The sequence below is a fragment of the Pholcus phalangioides genome, unplaced genomic scaffold (assembly GCF_987345545.1).
Source record: "Pholcus phalangioides strain wild (caught in Gottingen) unplaced genomic scaffold, Ppha-v1.0 ptg000017l_1, whole genome shotgun sequence".
NCBI lineage: Eukaryota > Metazoa > Arthropoda > Arachnida > Araneae > Pholcidae > Pholcus > Pholcus phalangioides.
The window spans coordinates 61,734,699-61,756,419 of record NW_028301610.1 but is presented as its reverse complement, the minus strand read 5'-3'; the positions used below and the strand labels follow the sequence as shown (position 1 = coordinate 61,756,419).

The following is a 21,721-nucleotide window of genomic DNA, read 5'->3' as shown; positions in this document are numbered from 1 at the left end:
TTGAAAAGGTGTTCGGTTGACCGAGTTGTTCGGAAAATTGATGTTGGGATAATCAATGTTCTACTGTATATAAAATATATAAATTACTGACACACTAGTCATTAATCTATGCTTTCTTCATAGAATATAAAATTAAAGAAATTTAAACTTACAAAAATAATGACTATTTAAAAAATATTTGTAAACTAAAGATATTGAATCATATACTTGTGTAATATTTCAGAACATTTTATTATGAAAGGGGGAGGGAACACTTCTTGAATAGATATTGTACATCAAGTATTAAATAATTTTACCCTGCGTTAATAATTGTTCATTTGTTTCATTAGGCACACTAGTTTGAATGCTTTGTTTACTCTTAATCTGTTTCGCTATTTGGAATGAACTGCACCTTGAAAAAATCCTTTCAACACATGCATCAATGATTTAGCTGTAGTTAGCATGTTTACCAATCACATATCGCTCTCTGTAATTGTATCTTTACCCAAAACATTATAAAAACTATTCCACCACTCAAAATCAGACATTGTATCAACAACCTTAGGGTGAAAAAAAAATTATTTAGCATGAAAATGGTTCCAACTTTCCTAAAAACTTTAATTGCCAAGAAACCAGAGCCATATTTTTGTTTGATAAATTCAAGACCCTTATTTCTCTTGTTTTGTGACATTAATTCCCGATTGGGAGTTAACACTGATGAGCTTAGAATGAATGTAGCAAAAGTGTGCATCTGTTAATGATTGTTCATGTATATTTTTATACTCTGATAACAAAACCTTTTTATTTTTTGTTGTTGTTGCTGCTTTTATCTTCAATTGCAACTTTTTCCATGCCAATACACATTCAGCTATGGAGCAGTTGCGTGTTCCTTTGTACAAAATCTTTAATTTTGGCTATTGGTTCAGAATTGCAATTATGTCCTTGAAATTTCTTTTTGAATCAATATTTAAGATTTCACTAGAGATGCTACTATCTGAGATTTGTAGTCTTCACAAACTTTGGTAACAACTGACGAATTTTTAACATAAGATTCAAGAGAATCACAATAAGTATTCCATCATACTTTTGCAGGAAGACCAATGCACTTCCACCTTACACATGATACCATGCTTTTGAGAGATGATTGCGGAAGTATCTAAATATACTTGTAACATAATTTGTTACACCAGTTTTAACCAAATCTTCAGCTAACGAGTTTAAAATGTGGGCACTACCACAATATGTAAGTCCCGAAAAGCCAAGCCTTTCATCCAGAGTCTTTCTGGAAGGAACCATATTTGCAATAACAAAATTTTGTATGTTACATTTTAAGTTTTCTTCTGTTGACTTCACTGAATCACATTTGCTAAATAATTTCCAGCACGTGATAAGCATATAGATGGCAGCACTTAAAAATCAAACACAACACTACATAGGCACTCAGACTGTTAGGTACACACAGTCTGTTTCACTTCTGGCACAACTCACTAGGTAGTAAATCGCCCATAAATGGTGATAGACCTGAGTTGTGCTCGTTTTGAAAGAAAAAAGAAAGCATGTGATTAGTCGGATGTGTCAATGGTATCAACATGGATGGCTTTACCATACTGTTGATAAAGCACAATTTATTCATTATGTATATACATCCATCCATCACAATGCAATTTTTGATTTTCTAAGTCAAATTTACATCCTCTAACTTCATCATTGTAAATCTTGGGTAACCATTTATCAGCTAAATCTGTACGACTGTGGTATCTCTGATATTTGATATACGTATTAATATACAGGGTGATCAGCGAATAAGCCCTTATTTCAAAATTAAATATCTCTACAACAAAGATCAATAGAATTATGCGGTAAGCGGTACGTTTATTAGCAAAACTGTAAGAATGTTGTACAGAAATTTCAAAAATTTAGTTTTTTTTAAAATTGTTTAAAATTTAAAAACAAAAAACAGGGTTTTCGGGTTCTGAAAATCCTCATTTGTGTGATGAGAAACCACTGCATTCGCCTAAAGTTACTGCATGGGCTGTAGTATGCACCATGTGTGCTGACAAATTGTTCCAAAATTGTAACGTAACGTTCAGTAGTAATCGTTTCTCGCACGAAGAAGGGGCTGATAATGCCTCTGGCGCATACTGCAGCCCATGCAGTGGTTTCTCTTCACACAAATGAGGATTTTCGGAACCCCAAAAATCTCCAGTTTTGTTTTTTTTTTTAAATTTTAAAAAATTAAAAAAAAACTAAATTTTCAAAATTTCTGTACAACATTCTTACAGTTTTGCTAATAAACGTACCATTTACCGCATAATTCTATTGATCTTTGTTGTAGAGATATTTAATTTTGAAATAAGGGCTTATTCGCTGATCACCCTGTATGAAGTTCATGCATTGAAAGATTAAGCTCTGAGTGTGATTGTGCAGCTGAATGCTATACAGGGTTGTCATGAAGGAAATATTGTTGAGTTGGAATATCCCTCATATCATATATATATATATATATATATGGCCTTACTACTTTGAAATAATTTATGTTTTTACATTTATTTCATAAAACCTTGACATGAAAAATCCAAGCATAGCTCTCCATACAAAACTAACAAAAATAAAAATTTGAAAATTCCACACAAAATGTTTTCAAAGTGGTGCATTTGTTTGTAGTTTATGTGTACAATTACAGAAATTTATATAATTTACAATAAAATAAGTATTAAGAAGACACCAACAACCAGACGACCAAGAATAAGGCATGAAAAACACAAAAATTTGTACTTTTAGTATATTTGCCTTATTCATTGGAGTCGTCTTGATATTCTTGGGCAAAGTTGATCAACTCTTCCAAATAAAATAAGTAAAACATCTGAATATTGATTAAAACCCATTTTGTTTGGTCACAAATAAAAGAAGATTGAATTTTATGTGGAACTTCTATAAGCTTCCCTGCTATAGTATGAAGGTACCTACTCAAAAATTTCAGGATACAATTGAAAGAATATTCATAAGTACAGTATAAATGTGTTTTTTAAGTTAGTTTTTCCTGCTGCAACTGTGGTTACGTTTTTGAAAATGTGATTGTGGAGACTTGAGCGAAAATTGGTGGAGCTTCTGCATTAATTTTTATTTAAAAAGAACCATATTTTGAAAAATTTAGAGTGAAAATTAATTATCAAATATTTTTTATTATAGACAATTCATACCTACAAACTGAAAATTCGTTTATCAAATGAACAAAACATTGTTTTAAACCTTGGCCTGTACACAAGATCTTGACGTGTACAAGTAAGATCTGAGTATATTATTGTATGTGCGCACACACACATAGTTTGTAATTTTTTTACTACATTTGTAGTTGTAGAATTGTAATTGTGCCATAAAAAATTTTTAAGGATTAATTAATTTTAATCTGATTAATTTTTAAAAGCAGTCTGAAGCCGTAAATATTGATTATACAGTATCTGAGTACTTAAGTGCAAGGAATTTATTTAATTTTTTTTCAAATTAGATGTATGTGTAAGAGTGGAAACTGAGCAATTGAGAGAAAACAATAGTTAAAATATTCGCCATGGTTCATTTCTGTTATAACTTAATGGAAGAATTTTAAAGAATTGCACAAAAAAAGGCATAGAAATACTTCTATTCTTGTTATCATACGTTATTATATTTGTGGAAAGCAATCTTTTCTGTATTTCATTTGATACTATGGAATACAGAAATCTATTACAAATAATAAATTTTACAAGAACATATTTAAACCAGTGGCGCGCATAGCCAGGTTTTGGTCCATGGGGGAGGGAAATTGTGAAAGGTGTCATTTTTTTGTTCATGCTTAAGGCACAAACTTAAAATTATGCATTAGTAGAAAGAACTTTAAATTTCCCAATTAAAAAAAAAATCAAAATTTATTTTGTTTTCAGTTGATGTTATTTTTCAAATTAAATTAATTACCTTTCAATTGATTAATGTATTTTAATTTTTTAATTAATTAAAAAAAAATTAAATTCCATTTTATGTTTTGTGTATTTATACAAATGCAAACACTAAAAACAACTGGGAAGTCACCCTAACAGGTAGTTGGAAAAAAATGTAGATTAAAATATAAAAAATGTTAGGAGAATAAAATAAAAAAAAGAAAAATATATATATTTTTCTCTCTCTAAAATTATTCCAAGATATGAAAGTACAGAGAAATCTTCATGCTTCCATTTAATCGCTTTTATCATGTTACACTCTTATCGTAAGCATGTATCACAAGTACACTACTTCTACTCAGTCGTGCATGTACTTCCAAGATATTTCTCATAATGGAATTTCCACTGAGCTATCAGTAAAGTGGAGTGAGGACTGTGCGAGCCGTCGCCCTACGCGACCGCATCACCCTTTTGAAGCGAAGCGGGCAAAACATTTCCTGACGATGTTAATGCAATGAGGCAATTCCAAATACGAGACATGTACATTCCGTTTTTTTTCACTTTTCTGTCAATAATTATGTATTCTTCATCTTCAAAAAAATGTATAAAAATAACAGTTACTTTCATGCATGAAATACCCTTTCTTTTCCAAAACTTAAGAGGAACTATTTTTTTATTAAAAAAAACAATATACATTTCTAATATTGTTTTGCATTATGGTGAAGGCTTCTACTTCGAAAATTCATAGCAGTGAATATTTCCGCGAATTAAATGCTGAAAAAGAACTTTCAATGCAAGAAATGAAATAAAAATTAGAGAAAAAAAAGTGTTTAATATTTTTTTCAAACATTATATACGGGGTGATTATAAAAAAACTATCCCGATATATGGGCCCCTAACTATCATACCATTCACAGAAACTGAATGAAATTTTGGCATAAGGTATATTGATGTATGCGCTCAAGAATGATATGGAAAACAACAGTGTCACTCTAACAGTTACGGTTACAGTGAGAAAATTTCAAAAATATCAAATGGCAACACCAAGTTTTTTGTATTGGAATGCGATCTCCATACTGTAAAACACTAAATAGCATTGGAATGGCACCTGTAGCACGAAAATCCCCGGAGCTAGGCAAGGAAAAAGTAAAAAGGACTTTGCCATGCACCAGAGCATTAATGTTCGTTTCATTCGTCACACCGTTTCTTCGGCTGAGATCCCAGCCTGATTAGTCATCCACAAGGTCATGTGGAAAATTTGTGAAACACAATAAAATGCTTCATTTTATGCTGCTTCTCTGTCCTTATTGGTTGTCCTCACTTTTAGCCTATCTACCGCCGGTGATTTTCATGCTACAGTTGCCGTTCGAACGCTATTTAGGGTTTTTCACAATGGAGATCACATTCCAATACAAAAAACTTGGTGTTGCCATTTGATATTTTCGAAATTTTCTCACTGTAACCATAACTGTTAGAGTGACACTGTTGTTTTCCATATCATTCTTGAGCGCATACATCAAAATACCTTATGCCAAAATTTCATTCAGTTTCTGTGAATGGTATGATAGTTAGGGGCCCATATGTCGGGATAGTTTTTTTATAATCATCCTGTATATACTACAATGTGCACATACAAGTTTTTTCCAATAAACAATTTACAAACAGGTCCACAGAGAATAATTTAGGATTTTAAAATCGCAATTCACAAGAGCACTCGTGTTTGCTATCAAATAATTACTTAGTTACAATGCAAACCTTTGTCTAATATTTTATACAGACAAACTCTCTAAATTTGAAGGGATTTTTTCCCCCTCCAACATATGCTATTATTCACAGCATATAAGAAATTCTTTAACATTTTCATTAGATTTATTTTCATCGTGACTCTACAACTGCCATGTTTTCTCACATTGCAAGGGTACCAGAAACTAACAGTTTTTCCTCTAATTAAGACTTTGTAATAATTATTGCATACATAGCTCATCAGTAATCAACACATTAAGGAAGATGACCAGGTGGTGGCCCAAAATTTCAATAAAAGATATTATTTCACAGACATTACATTAGAATTTAAATGAACTTGAAACTATCCAAAAAAACTGCATTAAATTGGCATTTTCACAATTATGCAATCGAAGCTCAAGGAGGGACCAGAGGTACCAACATGAAGAAAGCAGGGCATTGTGTATTCATTAATTGGGGAGTTGACATGGAAGAACATGTAAGTCACACAAATCAAATCTTACAGGACCTATCCTAATAGACAGTGAATTATTAGAACACAATCCAGGGGAGTGCTTCTTTGTGCTGTAACATTTTCAACATATGAGAAAGCTTCGCTCATGAAACCCGGGTAACATTTGGCAGAGCTCACCCATGATCTCAGCATCGCTGGGTGGGGAAGGGTAAACTTTTTTCACAAATTTATATATAAGTGCTGTAGTGGTGGGTTGGTAAGATACGGGATTAGAGATGGGAAGAGTGGTAAAGTGCATGAGTTCAAACCCACCCACCGCCCGAAACTACACTTGCCGCTATGGTGGTCGAGTGGTTATAGTGACGGACTCGCGATGCGAGGATCCGGGTTCGAACCCCATAGTAGTGGTCGGCTGAAGTTGGTTTTCTGTGGTTCCCAACTTCAAGGCGCAAATGCGAGCCAATCTCCCCGTTAAAAAGTCTCGCCACAGAGAGCAACAGTCCTACAACGATAAATCATCCAATCATAACACTTCACTCATAGTTAGAAAAACTAGTGGCAGATGGCAGCACTACACATAACAAGCATTACAGAGAAACAACAAAACTTCACGTCAGGTTTCACTACACGTACACGCACATTCCCGCATGTACCGATTCGTTGGGGGGTTCCGCGGGGTGCATGTGTGGTGTAGTAGTAATAGTAGTAGGTAGGGCCTCCAAAAAATGGCTCGGGGATCCATGATGTTCTTAAGTCAGCCACCTCGTTGGGCAATTTGTCTGTTGTGGCTTTGTATTTGTATAATTACATGAACAAGAAGAATAAAAATATAAAGTAAGTGTGAATTCTTTCATACACGATGTGTAGAGTCTCCTACTCGGTTTCAGATTTTTATTTCTCAGCTAATATACTAGGAGTTCAAATGGGACAACTCCAAAAGTGTCTTTTAACAAGGTAACAGTTTTCATGGGCTTTCATTCCACATACTTTTTGCACCGTTGTTAACATTGACGTAAGATCTGATATTTTTTTGTCCCACCATTTCAATCTTTACTGGAGCAGTTTTATTTTGCGCCGCAGTTCAGCTTTGGTGGGACTATCTGACTTCTGCACTTCAGAACTGATCTGGCCTGGAAAATTAGGGCAATCCTCCCTTGACAAAGTGACTGTAGCCAGTTCTGTTAATGCTGTAGCAGCTGGTTCAAATTCATTTTGAAGATCTGATTCATTAGTGTTCGCCATGTTGTCATGATTGTGAACAGCAGTTTTCAACCTTTTAAAAATCTGCAAAAAAAAAAAAATCCTAATTAAAATATTAATTTCATATACAGTAAACCTCTTCTAATGGCCACCTCCGAACTACTGCCATATTTTGTTGAAACCAAAGGATTCTGTCTCAGACTTAACATTACAAGTAACCTCCGATCAACTATTTCCGAATGATCACTTAACACAGAGTTGAAAAAATATGCTTAGCACAATGAGAAAAAATTCAAGTTGATTTTCAAGGCAGTCCCCCCCCCCCCCCGCCCCCACCACAAATTATATGAAAGAAAGGCTGTGTGCGTATGCTTTCTATTCCTGGGTATAAATGCTAGATAGGTGTTGAAGGCAGTAGAGAGGGGAAAAAATCTTACAGATTAGAGGGGGACAACATAAGACATGCTGTCAACACTAATACACAAGCTGTCCAATTACTAGAAAAGATTTGTTTATGTGGCACTCCCTACTTCAAGGCATGGTTCAATACAAAAAAATGGACCTTGCAAATAACAAATGAATAGGAATATCCAGGGCATAAATTTTTTGGGAGGGATGTGTCAATCTTTTCACAAGAACGCCTTCAGCTATCGGACTGAACATAAAAATGCCCTGGAAAGAAGGCTTAATTTATTTTGGATGGTCCTGTTAGTGGCCGCTGTTAGGAGGTTTTACTGTAATTTTCCATTATAGTTTGCAAATAAAGTTTTCTAATTTTTAAGCGAAAAACAGAAGTTGCCAAGATTTTGAATATTTATAACTATATATATTATTATATATATATTTTGCAATATAAAAGCTGTGTGCTATGGTGCACAATGGCAATTTGACTTTTTGCCGCATAATTGAATACACTGTTAATCAAATATTATGTGCCAGAACGGTTGAGAACCATTTAAGTGGGGCCGATTTTACTTGAAACCACTTAAACAAGGAAAAATAACTTAATATCTTACCTGTGGAGGGTGTTTAATAAGTGATCAGCGTTGCTTCTGCAAAGGTTGAGGGTGATGTGGAAAATTGAATATAGTAGGAACATCATGTTCTTTCAAATAGCGTTGTGAAGAGTTATAGCTGTCAGCTGTGAAATTCTCAGCTCAAATAGGATGTCAAGACCTTTCTTTCACAGCTTCCACCCATTGCTTAAGAACTTCAGGGTTTTGAAGAGGGAAACCTTTAATTAAAAAGTATATTCACTACCAGGCTTCAAGAAAGCAATAGAATCAATCAATCATTGTTCATAATAGTAGCTTAACAATGATAATTGTTTGATAATTATAATACATAATATAATTAGATATTATGAACATCATAATTATAACACTTTGATGATTGATACATTTATGATTTTGCATATTTTGCTTTTAATATTTAGCAAAAACTGATGTCAATAGTATTAATTGCATTTTACTACTACTCATTCTCACATTATTTCCCCAAAAATATTTTTACCAGAAATAGAAAAGTTTAGGTCCTTTGTTTCTTTGATATTTACACGGGATAATTTTAGTTCTTTAAGGCATTATCCGTTTTTTTTGGACATAAATACAATTTTTAATGAAGCATATTTCATCAGTGTTTCTGTAATAAATGTTCTAACCCCAACAGTAATAAGCAATTTCTACACGGTTTCAAAAAATATTTTTGAAGTTTAAAATTCATGTTTTCATGATTTCATCAATCATCATCTGTTTTGAAAATGTCAATGCTCATATCACCAATTAATAACAAATTTCTGCTTTCAATATTTTTTAAAATTCAATCAAGTTCATCAACACGTTGTGTTGCTGAGAATGAATGTAATCTGTACAAGTTCAAGATAGCAAATTTTAGTGTGGTTCTTGAATAACTGTTATTTCACCTATTTGCATCAATATAGAATTAAGCGCAGCAAATTGAAGTGATTTTTTTTTTTTGTATAAACAAATATTCCACCTGACCTGTTATACTCTCTGCATCTTGTAAAGGAATTATAATTTGGTAGTCTATTTTTACTATTACTATCTTTATAGTGATCAACCTCATCCTCAAAAACCCAAATCTGGGAATAAGTATAAGGACAAGAATAAGTATGTAATGTCAATATAGTTCAGTGTATCCCAAAGTGGGCAATATCGCCCCCTGGTGGGCGATGGAATGGTCCAAGGGGGCGATAGAACCTACTGATTTAACATAGGATCTTATGGGTTTACTTGAGTTGGTGGGGGCGATGAGAGGAAAAAATTTCTGATGAAGGGGGCGATGGAACAAAAAGTTTGGGAGACTATGATATAGTTGATAGATTCATTCAAAAACACCATAAGTAAATCAAAATTTGCTCTTATGCAAGGAATGTTGAAGTGAACAATATTAGTGACAAAATTTATCATGATCTATCATAATACTATGAGTGAGCAAAACGTTTTTGAACTCCCAGAGTGCCAAGATTAGTGAATTTTGAATTAAAACATGTTTCAAGGAAATGCAGGTCAATATTCAGTATTCCTATTACCAAAATCAATATTTCTATAGCATTTTTTTTAAAGCATTCAACTTAAAAAATTTTTTTTATTGGGATCTGATTTTTAGCAGTTTTAATATTACATGATTTTTAAAATTGAACTAATGAAGATTTTCATCTCAAAGAATGAACATTTAAATAAAAGTATCTGAATTATTATTTTTTCTGTTTCTGTATTTGCTCATCCATATCATTAATTCTTGCTGCATGAAAATTTCATGTATTAAATTCACCATAGTATTAAAATATCCTCCTTCTACTCCCATTAGCTACCTGCTGGGCTATTTCCAATTTTGTAAAGCAGACGTTCCGGAGGAATATCCTTTTTTCTTATACTGTAAGTCAGTTAATGCAGAGATGTTTCTTTTTTTTTTTGAAAATGAGCTCTCATATTTTGTAACTCTTACAGATTCTACATTTTGTATACAACCTTAAATAACTAGTTTATTTTTTCTTGTCAGTGCAAAGTTGTGAGGTAAGGCACCTGATCTGTAATCAAATAAAACAATGTGTATTTTGAATATTGAAAAAAAAAGTTTGCTGTTGATAATAAAAGTGATAAAAAACAAATCTTATTTGATGTCTATTGTTTGCACAGCATAAACTCTTTAGGGTGTGAAGTACAGTTATTTGACAACCAGATTAGGCTTTATAAGGCTCCTTGAAAAGAGATCTATTTTAAGAGGGGGGAATGGAAAGATTCTTTGAAGCTGCTATAGTATGTTGTCTTGGTGCTAGAAGAAAATTTTATAAGATGCCAAAATAGTGCTGAAGATGCTGTAGGAGAAATACTTATATATGATGGGCAATTGTGCTTAACCGGTTTTTAAGATCAGAAAATTCTGTTATTGTGTTGTAGATAACCATTTCCGACCCTGTACACAGCTATGCACAGATTGCTTTTTCTCATTGTAGATATTTTAACCTCAGGGAGTTCAGCCCTGACTTCTAGGTTTATGGGTGTTTTATCATTGAAATCACGGCTGAACACCCAGTGGTTAAATAAAATATATACATCAAGGGAAAGAAACAACCCCATGTTTGTTAGTACTGGGTCTGAAAGGGATAAAGCAATGTTGTGTGAGGTGCAGGATTGTAACTAGGATTTTTGTGAGGTTAGAGATTTGCCTTTGCCACTATCACTACTGTAAGATTCAATGATTTTATATAATTGTGTTTTTGTTTCCTACCCAAAATTTTCTGTTCCCTAAAGTTTGCTGCCCAGGGCAGTTGCTCCCTTTGCACCTCCCCTTTTTAGTTCAGGCCCTGTCTCAGAGGACCTATACTCTTATGTTCTTGTGGAATGATAGATAACTTCCAGATTTCATGGTGCTAAATCATATTCTTACTCAAATAATATCATGGCAAACTTGAAATCAGATTGATAAAAATACCTTTTAGAAAAATAGTCCTCACCCCAAGCACAATTATCACAGCATACATGGCTATGAATACAATTAAAATCCCATATAATGATGCCCTCTATAATGATCTTACTCTCTGGTTTTGATGCACTTTTTATAATGTTAATATATTTCTTGTTCAACTCCTTTATATGGCTGGTATTACACTACAAAAGTTTTGTAAAATCTCTTTGATAAAACTTGAAAAATTCAACCAATAATATCACCGGTTGCATATGCTTGAATGTAACCGATGCGCTTATTGGTTGTATTTTTCCAGTTTTATAAAAGATCTTTTATCAAAATTTTATAGTGTAATACCAGCCTTACAATACATTTCTCTGGTCCCTTGAGTATTGATATATATATATATATAGCATCTATGGCTGTTTTACGTATAACTTTACCTTACGTTTTTGTTAAATTTTTTAATCATGTCAAATACTAATGCTGTAACATGACAAGACATCTGGTAATTTTCTTTTATGTAGCTTTAGCCATGGTGAGTAAATAGTCAAATATCTTACTTTAAATGCAAGAACAAAGTATTTATAACATTATAACATTTATAATTCAGTGAGATGACGATGTTTGACATTTTAATTTTAATAAATTCAAGTTTTTTCTAGAATGGCAGAAAATAAAAATCAGACATCAAGAATGGCAGACATCAAAAATCGTTGAGTATGCTCGAGGTACAATTTACAATGCTGTATATTGGTGGATTTACTCTGAATGCTATAAAAGTGGCAGTAACGGGCTAGTAAATTTTGTGAATGCCGCTGTAATAACTCTCAGCAGTATATTCTTTATAGGTATGTTCCCATCCCAAGCAGAGGAAGCTTGAATCCAGACACACAACTATAGCTGGTGCTGTCTCATTGTTGCAGAAGGCCATCAATGTTGTTGTCCATCTATTCTGCCAGGCCATCCAGTAATCTTGGAACATGTCCAACAGAAAATGAGACTGTTTAACTTTATAAAGAATGGATGAAATCTATTTAATTGTATGAATTATCAGTGTTTTTCAGAATAAATAAAAATCTTCATCTTATTATACAGGGTGGATACTATATACCATTGACCACCCAATAACTATACACATTATTTCTTGTGAAAAATGAATACAGAAAAGTGTTTTCTGCTTTTGAATTAAATGAATAATTCTGTGATTGTCAGTTATGTGCCAAACACGCAAAAAAAGTAAATTTCTGCCTCTCCAAGCGGATTGCAGCTTTTTGAAAATGAACTGAAATATTTAATCCCATTTTAGAAGTCAAGTTCAGCTTCCTTTCATGATTGGCGAGATTTCTCTTTGTGTTGCATGATGTTATTATCTTGTTATTATGAACCTTCGTCCACTATATTGGTAAATTTAGCACCAGATTTGTATAGTAAAATGAGTGTAAAGTAAAATTAGAATCTATTTGAAATTTTTTTTTATTCAAAATCAACATTTTTTTGCCAAAATGTAATTTGCTCTTTGCTTTTAAAGGAAATCTTTTGAGGGAAGGTACATATAATGCACAGTATTTACTGCGAGATTGTTTTTTTATCTTATTGTAAAAACGTGTTGATTAATAAAACAGCAATATTTTTTGAGCAATTTTAAAATAATAAATACCAATTCACAAACATTTTAAATGGTAGATAATGATGAATATTTTTATTTTACCACAAAGAAAGCCATAATGTGTTTTATGCATTTTTTAAGGAACATTTTGTGAAAGCAGTGTTTTACTGCATTACACTTTTTTGTAATGCAGTAAACACTTTTACAGGGCCGAAACACCTAATGTAATTTTATTAATAAAAATATTTGAAAAACGAATAGTCCCACACTTCTGCATTATACAACCTTCTTATACTTCAAAATACCAACAACGTATGTAAGGGATATTGTGGGGGGTTAAAAAGTTGGTTGTATTTTAAAAGTATCATCAGTACTAAAAGGGTTACGCATCTTTTTAACAAGTTCATTTTTTTTGGCACGTAGCAAAAAAAAAATTGCTACGTGCCAAAAAAAAAAACCCTTTGTTTTAAGCAAGGTTTAATAAGGATCACATTTAAAAGACAGATATCACTTCATATTAAAAACATATAAAAAAAATAAGCAAATAAGAATAAAATAATTTTTTATAGTAGTGAATGTGTTTTGTCCAGAAATTCAATGGCAATAACAAATTTGAGCATATACTTATCACTCTGATTTAATTACAGTCAACCCATTTTAAATCAGAGTTTACACATTCAGAGACACGAGAAATATGCTGTCATTTTTGTATTAGAGCATCATGTTTTGCAGTGTAATTTTTCACACTTGCTCATTCAAGTTGTACACACGATCAAGGAATGTAAAAATGCTTCATAGTCTATTGATGTGCCCATTTTACTCATTTAATCTACACAAACAAATACGCTTAGTATCCACATTTTCAATAAATTAAGATTTGTGGTAGCAAAAACAAAATTAATCCAAACTTCAAATTATCTAAACTTAGTTCATAAAACAAAAAAAATCCTAAAATGCAGATAACATACAAGGTTAAAATCAGTCAATTGAATCAATTCTCAGTCCAGATATTTAAGAATTATCTTGAATCTATGGCTCGAATTTCCTAACATGTCAGAAAATATGAGTGTTCCCAGCATACTGGTCTCCACTGTTTTGTGGCATGCCTGATGATGCAAGAGAATCCAGTATTTATGCATATAAACTGTATATTTATAGTGCTAGTATGATATTTCTTATAAGACACAATATTGTCTGGATTCACCCCTCCGTGGATAAAAGGCGAATCGTTTAGCGCAAGAGAAGTTCTCAAACGGTGCGCCACCAACCTTTGTCAAGGTCCCCCAACAAAAGTGTTGCAAAGATACTTTTTGTTAAACGGTTCTGGGGAGCCACAGATAAGCATTAATTACAGAAAGGGCCACCTATACTGGAATGTTATGTATATGTATTATAATTGTGTTTTTGTTGTAAAATGTGTTGTGTATAAAAAGTCGAGGGAAAAATTTCAACTCATTTAACTTACTGTTTAATTATTATGCACACAGAATGAAGCCTTTCTTTTGAACCAATCACTGCTCTGGTCTATTGCTATGGGAAATTTACTAATGAATAAAGTTATGCCAGAAGTGTGCATGTGTGCCCAAGACTCAGAGTGCGTATTTAGTATTGTGCATGAATTGTAGTGCTGCTATCTGTTTTTTAAAATATGAGTTACACAATCTCTGTACATCCCTGGATTCTTATTTTTTACCTCCATACTTGGCAGACAACACAATGAAAACAGAAAACAATTTCTTTTACCAATGATGTTTATTTTCACTAAAACTTCCATTTCACTTAGAAACGATGAAGTTTGACAACAGTTAATTTCCAAAACAGCTTAAAATTAATTTTAAATTGCAGTATATTAATTTTAAATTCCACATTGCAGGTAACGTGATCAGATATTAGACGGATCTCACCATACATAGTCAGTTCACGACGCCAGTCAGTCCAGATGAATTCACCTCAATGTCACTAAGAATAAGCATTCAGAGCCAGAGGACAAGGAGCTTAAAGATAACTAAGACATCTGGAAGCGGATTCACCAACCAACAGCAGACCACAGCATGATTGCACATAATTGACGATCACCTTGTTCACACAGGTGAACATTCCGGAAGCACAATCGGACATTTGCATATCAAGCAAATTCAAGTAACATCAATGATGCTGTAACCTTGAAGGATTTCGATCAGTGTTTCTCAACTTTTCTGAAAACAAGGACCAGTAAAATGTCTGAAGCAAATTAACAGACCATTTGTGTCCTGTATTATGGGGCATTCCTGTAATTTTCGTTCGTTTCAATATTTATATTACGTTATACGTTTGTCCCTTTTTTTTTCAATGATACTTATTTGAATTTGTGATATCTTATGTAGTGAATACACAGCGTTTTCATAATATAAATTGTATGGTAATTATGGCAAAAATTATAAATTTTCACCTCACATATTTGTCAAGTTTAATGTTTTGTCCACAATTTTTTCGGAATTTTAATTACGATCGGTGATTGTGCCTACTTGTTTTTGATGACAATTAGGGATTACTATTTAAGATCCCAGTTAACCGAATTTTTCTCAATGAAATATGGTGGTCATATCATTTGAGTATTTTTGTTTACTGAGATTTGTAGCAACTCTATTTCCACACCATTCAGCAACTGTAGTAGAAATTAGCAAATTGCATTTAAAGCAATAAATTACAATTTTTTACAAAGTTTAATGATATCCTGTATTTAGGGTTGCAATTTCTTGCATTCTCTTCGATGGTGTGTGTGGGGACCTAAGTATGGAGGTATTATTTTATTTCAATCCATATGGATGTTATTAATATCAATTACAATGGGTGAATAATTTTATCAAATCTGCTTGTGCAGACCATCTGTACCATCGTCACGGACCACAGGTTGAGAAACACTGCTTTAGATCATTTCTGCAACGAGCTTAAATGAGATGGTTAAATACTTGACAAGTGCCCAAGGCACAAACATTTTTCACTATAACATTATTATTAGTGCGAACTCTCCAATAGTACACGAAGTGGGCTGCGGTAGTGCCAAAGATTGTGATAGGTAGCAGCATGCATGCATCTGAACGATATATATACATGCAAAGAGAGAATAGAGTTGTAATAAAGTCTGCTTCAGAGTGGTAACTGATTTCATGACAACTTTAGGTTACAGTACATCAATGTTATTGCAGGGGAAAAAAAATATCAATGGAGTTCTCAGCAAGAAAATATATTTACAAAAAAAATTTTTTATAATAAAAAATAATTCAAAAAGAATAATATGAATACTATTTTTTATGCTGTATCATGGTTTATGCAGGCTAGATCAGCGTTTCAAAAATTGTGGGCAGCAGACCTCCCATGATAGGTTGCTAAGAGATCAACTGGAAATGTGCTTTAGAATTTTTAAAAAAGTGAGTGATGATGACATAGAGCAGGGGAGGGGGATAGTTTCCTTTGCTGTGTTCAATAAAAGACTTTTGGGAAATTGTAATTGAAAAACACTGCCCTCCTTCCCTGTCACGCCATACGACATAAATATAGTTTTACTTCGTGCTCCACTCCTCAACAGTCACAGTGTAGAAAAACATTGTCCCCTAAGTGCTTCAGTTCCAAGTCGTCCTAAATGGGACAGAGCTATTTTTAGATCAAAGCCTTTCAACTACTTGCAAATCATATTTTCCAAAAGGTCCTTGTAATGAGATGGGACACTCCGGCACCAAAAAGAATGTATGACTGCGCTCTACCAGAATCGCATGATATCGTTACATTTACATGCCAAAACCATGGTGTGAACTGGTTTTTGGTTTTTTTCAAAAATGGGAAATCACACTATCGTATGACAGATTTATTGTTTCCACTGCTACAGCTTTATTTGGGGGGTTCTCTTCTACAAAGTTTTTGCAGAGATTCCCACATTCTACACATTTCTTAATCTCATTTGAAGTGAGGGATTTCTCGTTTCGCTCTTCATCTTGCTCAGACGAGGTCATAATAAGCTCTTGCGTTAATCATAATAAGCAAGATCATAATAAGCTCTAAGTGCACAAGCTCTTACTGTTGCGGGCAATGGAGATCCATCAGTTCATCTGTGGATATGACCACGTTCCTCCACTAATTCTTGAATGTCGTGCTCATGCAATCCAATCCCATGGTCTTCGCCAAGGACACAATCTTTTAAGAAATGGTGACCCTTGTTCATGAGCTAGCCCCTCAAAGTCACAGTAAGTAATGCAATCAGCCCACAGTTTTTTTCCAAGCACAATTTAAAAAAAAGCTGCGCACATACTGGTGGTTACAATGAATCTAATTTTATATCAAAACAGTCACGTTCATGGGGGTGTTCATTTTTCGAGTTAGACACGTTGACCGAAGACTACGAGAGAATATTACCCACAATTTCACAGTACGTGTGTGGATGAAAGAGAAAACCCTCAGCTCAGCCGTGATGACGTGAAATTAAATAAACAAAGTGCAAAATTTTTGCTTGTAATGCGAATCGCTCGTTAATCGAATCAAAATTTATTCAAAATTTTTGCTCGTTATGTGAATCGCTCATTAACTGAACCACTTTTCAAGTTCGAAGTTCCACTGTATTAGGGAATAAGATGTATAATGGGGTTTCTTTTAGTCAGAAGAGGACTATGACAAGAAGATATGCTTGCATGAGTGTTCTGCAATTGGAAAGTGATTAGGGATGGTGGTATTAAAGGATACATTGTGTGTGCGTATCCGTTTTACAATGATTTTTGGAACAGTCAAGTGTCCGTACTTGGGACAATTTTGTACTTTGTGCTGAAAAATCAACCCCTCAATAAAACATTAAAATTTTAAAAAAACCTATATTCTGAAGGACATCTAAGCCCTTTGTACTGATAATTGAAAATTTTAGGTGTACATTTAGTACTTAAAAAAATAAAATGGCATTTTTCTCAAGTTAGTCATGGGTACCCAAACTTAGGATAGCATAGTTTGTGTATTGTTTCATGTTTGAGTACCTTAATTTTAATTTTTGACTGGTTAAATCTTTTTACATAGAAAGTCCTAAGACAATACCAGACTGAAAACAGTTCAGAAATGTTATTTATCAAAAAATAACTTTGCAACCTTTATGATAAAATCACAGAGTAAGTTCTCTGGTAAGAAAATATCACACATTACAGTATACATTAAAAAAAGGAACAAATGAACTTAGAAACCAGAAAAAACTTGAGCTAGAACAATTTGAAATAGAAAACCATGAACTTGATAAACATCAATGTGTGTAGCGACTTTGGCTGACACGAGTGAACAAAGAACAAATCATTGAAATATTTGAAAAGCTAGCAGACAAAAGTACAGCAGTCTTAGTGGATGCTAAGAGATGTTAAAATTCTTTTTATCTCATTTTTTGAAAGTTCATCAGTGTAATAAATATCAGGAAATGTGAGAACACATAATGTAACGTGTATCCATGGGCCCCCTGCGCAGAAGTTCGAAATCGTCATCGTATAAATACATAATGTTTACCTTTAGTTTTTCATAGTTGGCTGTGGTCGTGTGGCGATGATCAAGGCCGATCGTGATGTTGCCGCCCTGCAATCATATGTAAATGCAATGACCTTGAAGCCAATTGGCTTGTTTGGACACTTGCGGCCGAGAGTTTTTATGTTGTCACGATTGCTCACTTTCCATCGCATTCTAACTTTGATAACTTCTTGTTTGTTAGCTTAGAACGATCAGTTTGAGGTCATTAAACTAAAAAGATCATGTTATAATTCGAATAGCTTTTGTTCTATATTTCCCGGCTGGCTCGGCGAAATTGGTTGATAGTAATAATAAACTCGAGAACTTTGATCTTCAATCAGTAGTACTAACTTGGATGGATCTGCATCGTGTCTACCCTGGTCTGTGACCGGAAAGGTGATGTTCAGCAGAACATGGACTTCCCACGGTGAGAACGAACCATATTTACTAAATTTAAACTTTTGAACTGAAAGACAAAACATAAAAGTATGTTATTAATTAAAAATTGAAGGTTAACCTGCTAATGTAAATTTACTAAAAAAAAACTAAATGTAATAAAGGTTTTGAAGTGATACAAAACAAACTTGTTTATTTCCTGCTTGTTGTCTGCTTTAACTAGATAATTCGAACAGGGCACGCAACCCCAATAAGGCATGTTACAATCTGTTTTACCTATGTAAGTTCTCGTAAAATGGATTGTGAACAGCTGCCCATCTGAACCAAGTGTCCCAAGTTTAGACAAACTTTTGTGTACTCAAGCTGGGCTGTATTTAACAATAATGGGGTGATAAAAAAAAAGATTGAGCCAGCATTTTATAAGGGAGACATTACCTCACATTGCCCTAAATCATGAAACCCCCATGTATAAACGCAACTGTGGTGCAAACCATGGTGGTTCATTAAAAAAACTTACCAATTTTCAGAAAAAATTCAAATGTAATGTGTGTTTAATATTTGAACGTGTTTCTCAACCAAAACACATTCTATACTACTGAAAATATCATGAAATGTTAACACAACAGCAAACATGATTTGCTTTAAAATATAGGGTGCGGTAGCTCAGGTTGATGAGATACTTGCTTAAAGTACCAAAGGATATTCAAAGGTGTCGTGAGTTCGATACCCAGTTCATTCTTGTCAGAAACTTACCTGACACCGGGTATAGCAGAAACATCGGCATGACCACAGAAAAAGATTGCTACTGCAGGGAGTCCCATATCGAGGGGTTAGGGCAACCTCTCTGTGAGTATAAAAAGAATCTGCTATTCAGAATTGGCAATAAATTGTAGGTTCCAGTCTAATTAGCCCTTGTGTGCAGAAAATGACCATAGTGCGACAAAAATGATTAAATGATTCAAAACATTACCTGCAACAACCATCAGAGCTACAAACATATAAGTTGGAAGCTTTTCGTTTTGATATGATATTAAAACAAAAATCCCCAAATCATCTCAAGATTGCTATGGGCACTTTACTGTACTGCCAAATGAAGTGGTGAGAATTGCCAAAATTACACTCATTTTTCTGTGGTACTAAGGCCCTTCAACTAAGAGTAACCTAATTTTGTGTCATTGTTGCACAAAATTAGTCTACATTTATTTTTTTATTATTTGAATTTCCTCTTCCTAACCAGATGATGGCCCGCTGCTCTCTCTCAATGAAGAGGTATGAGCAGGTAGTCAAAGAAGACCTAGGCCATGCTGGAAAATGTCTGTGTGTATGTATTGTGATCTTAATGTGAAGTTTGTTTCTGTGTAATGCTTGTTATAATATTGCCATCAATTTTTCAAACTATGAGTAAAGTACAAAGGTTTTTAACAGCTGGCTGATGCGAAGGTATATTTTTTGGATAGAGAGAAAATTCAACTGCCCCTGTGGGGAATGGAACCTACATCCTTTCACTTTCCGGGTGAACGCCCTAGAACACTAGACTACAGAGACAAAGAATATCTCAATTTTACCCTGCAGCTCGTGTGTACTGAAAGGAACCATACACGGACGGTCGGACACAATTCAGGCAAAAGCTAACAATTGCTGATGATGCCACCAGATGACAACTTATCCAAGAACGACGTCACCCTCCACTATCCAAACAAAGGTTTTTAACAGCTGGCTAATGTGAAGATATATTTTTTGGAATTTTCTCTTTCCAAAAAATATATCCACTTGATCAATAAACGTGTTTTCCTCTGAAGTGGGCAAAATTAATTCTTCATCGCTATCCTGCACTGAATAGGCAACATCTTCTTCTGATGACAAATTAACTGGTTTTCTATTATTCTTGAATTTTTTTTGTCCATGACTTGGGTTGTTTGGAACTACAAAGGTTTGAGTCATCAGGATCTGAAGTTTGAGGATCTACATCTTCAGCCATGAAGTCCTCAACACTTGCAATTTTGCCGGAGATAACGGTTACTTTAGTCATTTTTTGTCTTGTCTTGAAAGTTTGATCTTGTCCTAGACTCTGAAGGAGCTCTTTGAAACTAATATCAATGGACTGAATGAATGAACGCCAGAACTTTGCCACTGGACTTATCCCATTGCCGAGATCTCTCGCCGAGTCTGGAACACTTTTTTGTGTGTAAGAAAATACATACAAAATTTTTACATTTTTCCCGGACAATTGGGTAACGAACTATTAACAAACTTTGTGGTGATTACAGACGAGATGGGGTTGGAAGTTGGAGAAAAGTTTCGGGGTTTTGTTAAGAGGATGAATGTACGCGCGCGCACACACACACACATATTAGGATGGAGGTATATTTTAAAAGCAATTGGAGGGGGCCACATGCCATCTCATCTGCTATCTTACACTTGTCATATTATATACACAGTATGCAAAAAAAAAAACGAAATGAGAATCATATTGTAAAAATATAAAATATCCATCGAAGCAAGTCATCTTGCTTAACACCTTATTGGTGAGCAAATGGGTTTCATAACTTGCACAGCATCAGTTTTATTGGGTTGAGTTCACTCGCTCCAGTGGATCTGATGAAAAAAATATAAAATATAAATATTGTGTGGAGGAATTGGAAGATCACCCGTGCCATCTCGCCTAGCGCCTTATTTGGTGAATATGACTATATGAGTAAGTATGTGTGTTGTGGATGTGAAATGCATGAAGAACTTGAATAGAGGAAAGAGAAATATACACATACACACATTTATATACATATATATAGCCAGGTTGAGTTGTCTCGCCCTAAACCTATTTTGGTGAGCAGTGTGGGCTTAATTTAAATGAGGGATTGTCTGGAGAGAACCTTAGCTAAGGATCAGCTTTGGTCTCTGTGTTGTTCTTGGTTGACTCGCTCTAGCTGGTTATATTTAAATATATATATATATATAAAATAAAAACTACATATAATGATTATTATGCAACCATTCACGTCCTCC

The 21,721-nt window shown here is 33.8% G+C and overlaps 1 long non-coding RNA gene across 9 annotated transcripts in view; it reads left to right on the top strand.

Annotated features, from left to right (window-relative positions):
* Nucleotides 1-15,462, top strand: part of LOC149074468 (uncharacterized) — a 121,102-nt gene extending 105,640 nt beyond the window's left edge. For 3 of the 9 annotated variants that reach the window (XR_016194470.1, XR_016194469.1, XR_016194468.1), the window contains 5 exons: nucleotides 10,117-10,167; nucleotides 11,695-11,752; nucleotides 11,870-11,929; nucleotides 12,066-12,257; nucleotides 14,697-15,462. This is a non-coding gene — a long non-coding RNA (uncharacterized LOC149074468). Of the gene's footprint in view, nucleotides 1-10,116; nucleotides 10,185-11,690; nucleotides 11,753-11,869; nucleotides 11,946-12,065; nucleotides 12,258-14,310; nucleotides 14,418-14,696 lie in introns of those variants that run through there. The other 6 variants (XR_016194474.1, XR_016194473.1, XR_016194472.1 and 3 more) reach the window with 4 other exon arrangements.
* Nucleotides 15,463-21,721: the final 6,259 nt, after the last annotated feature.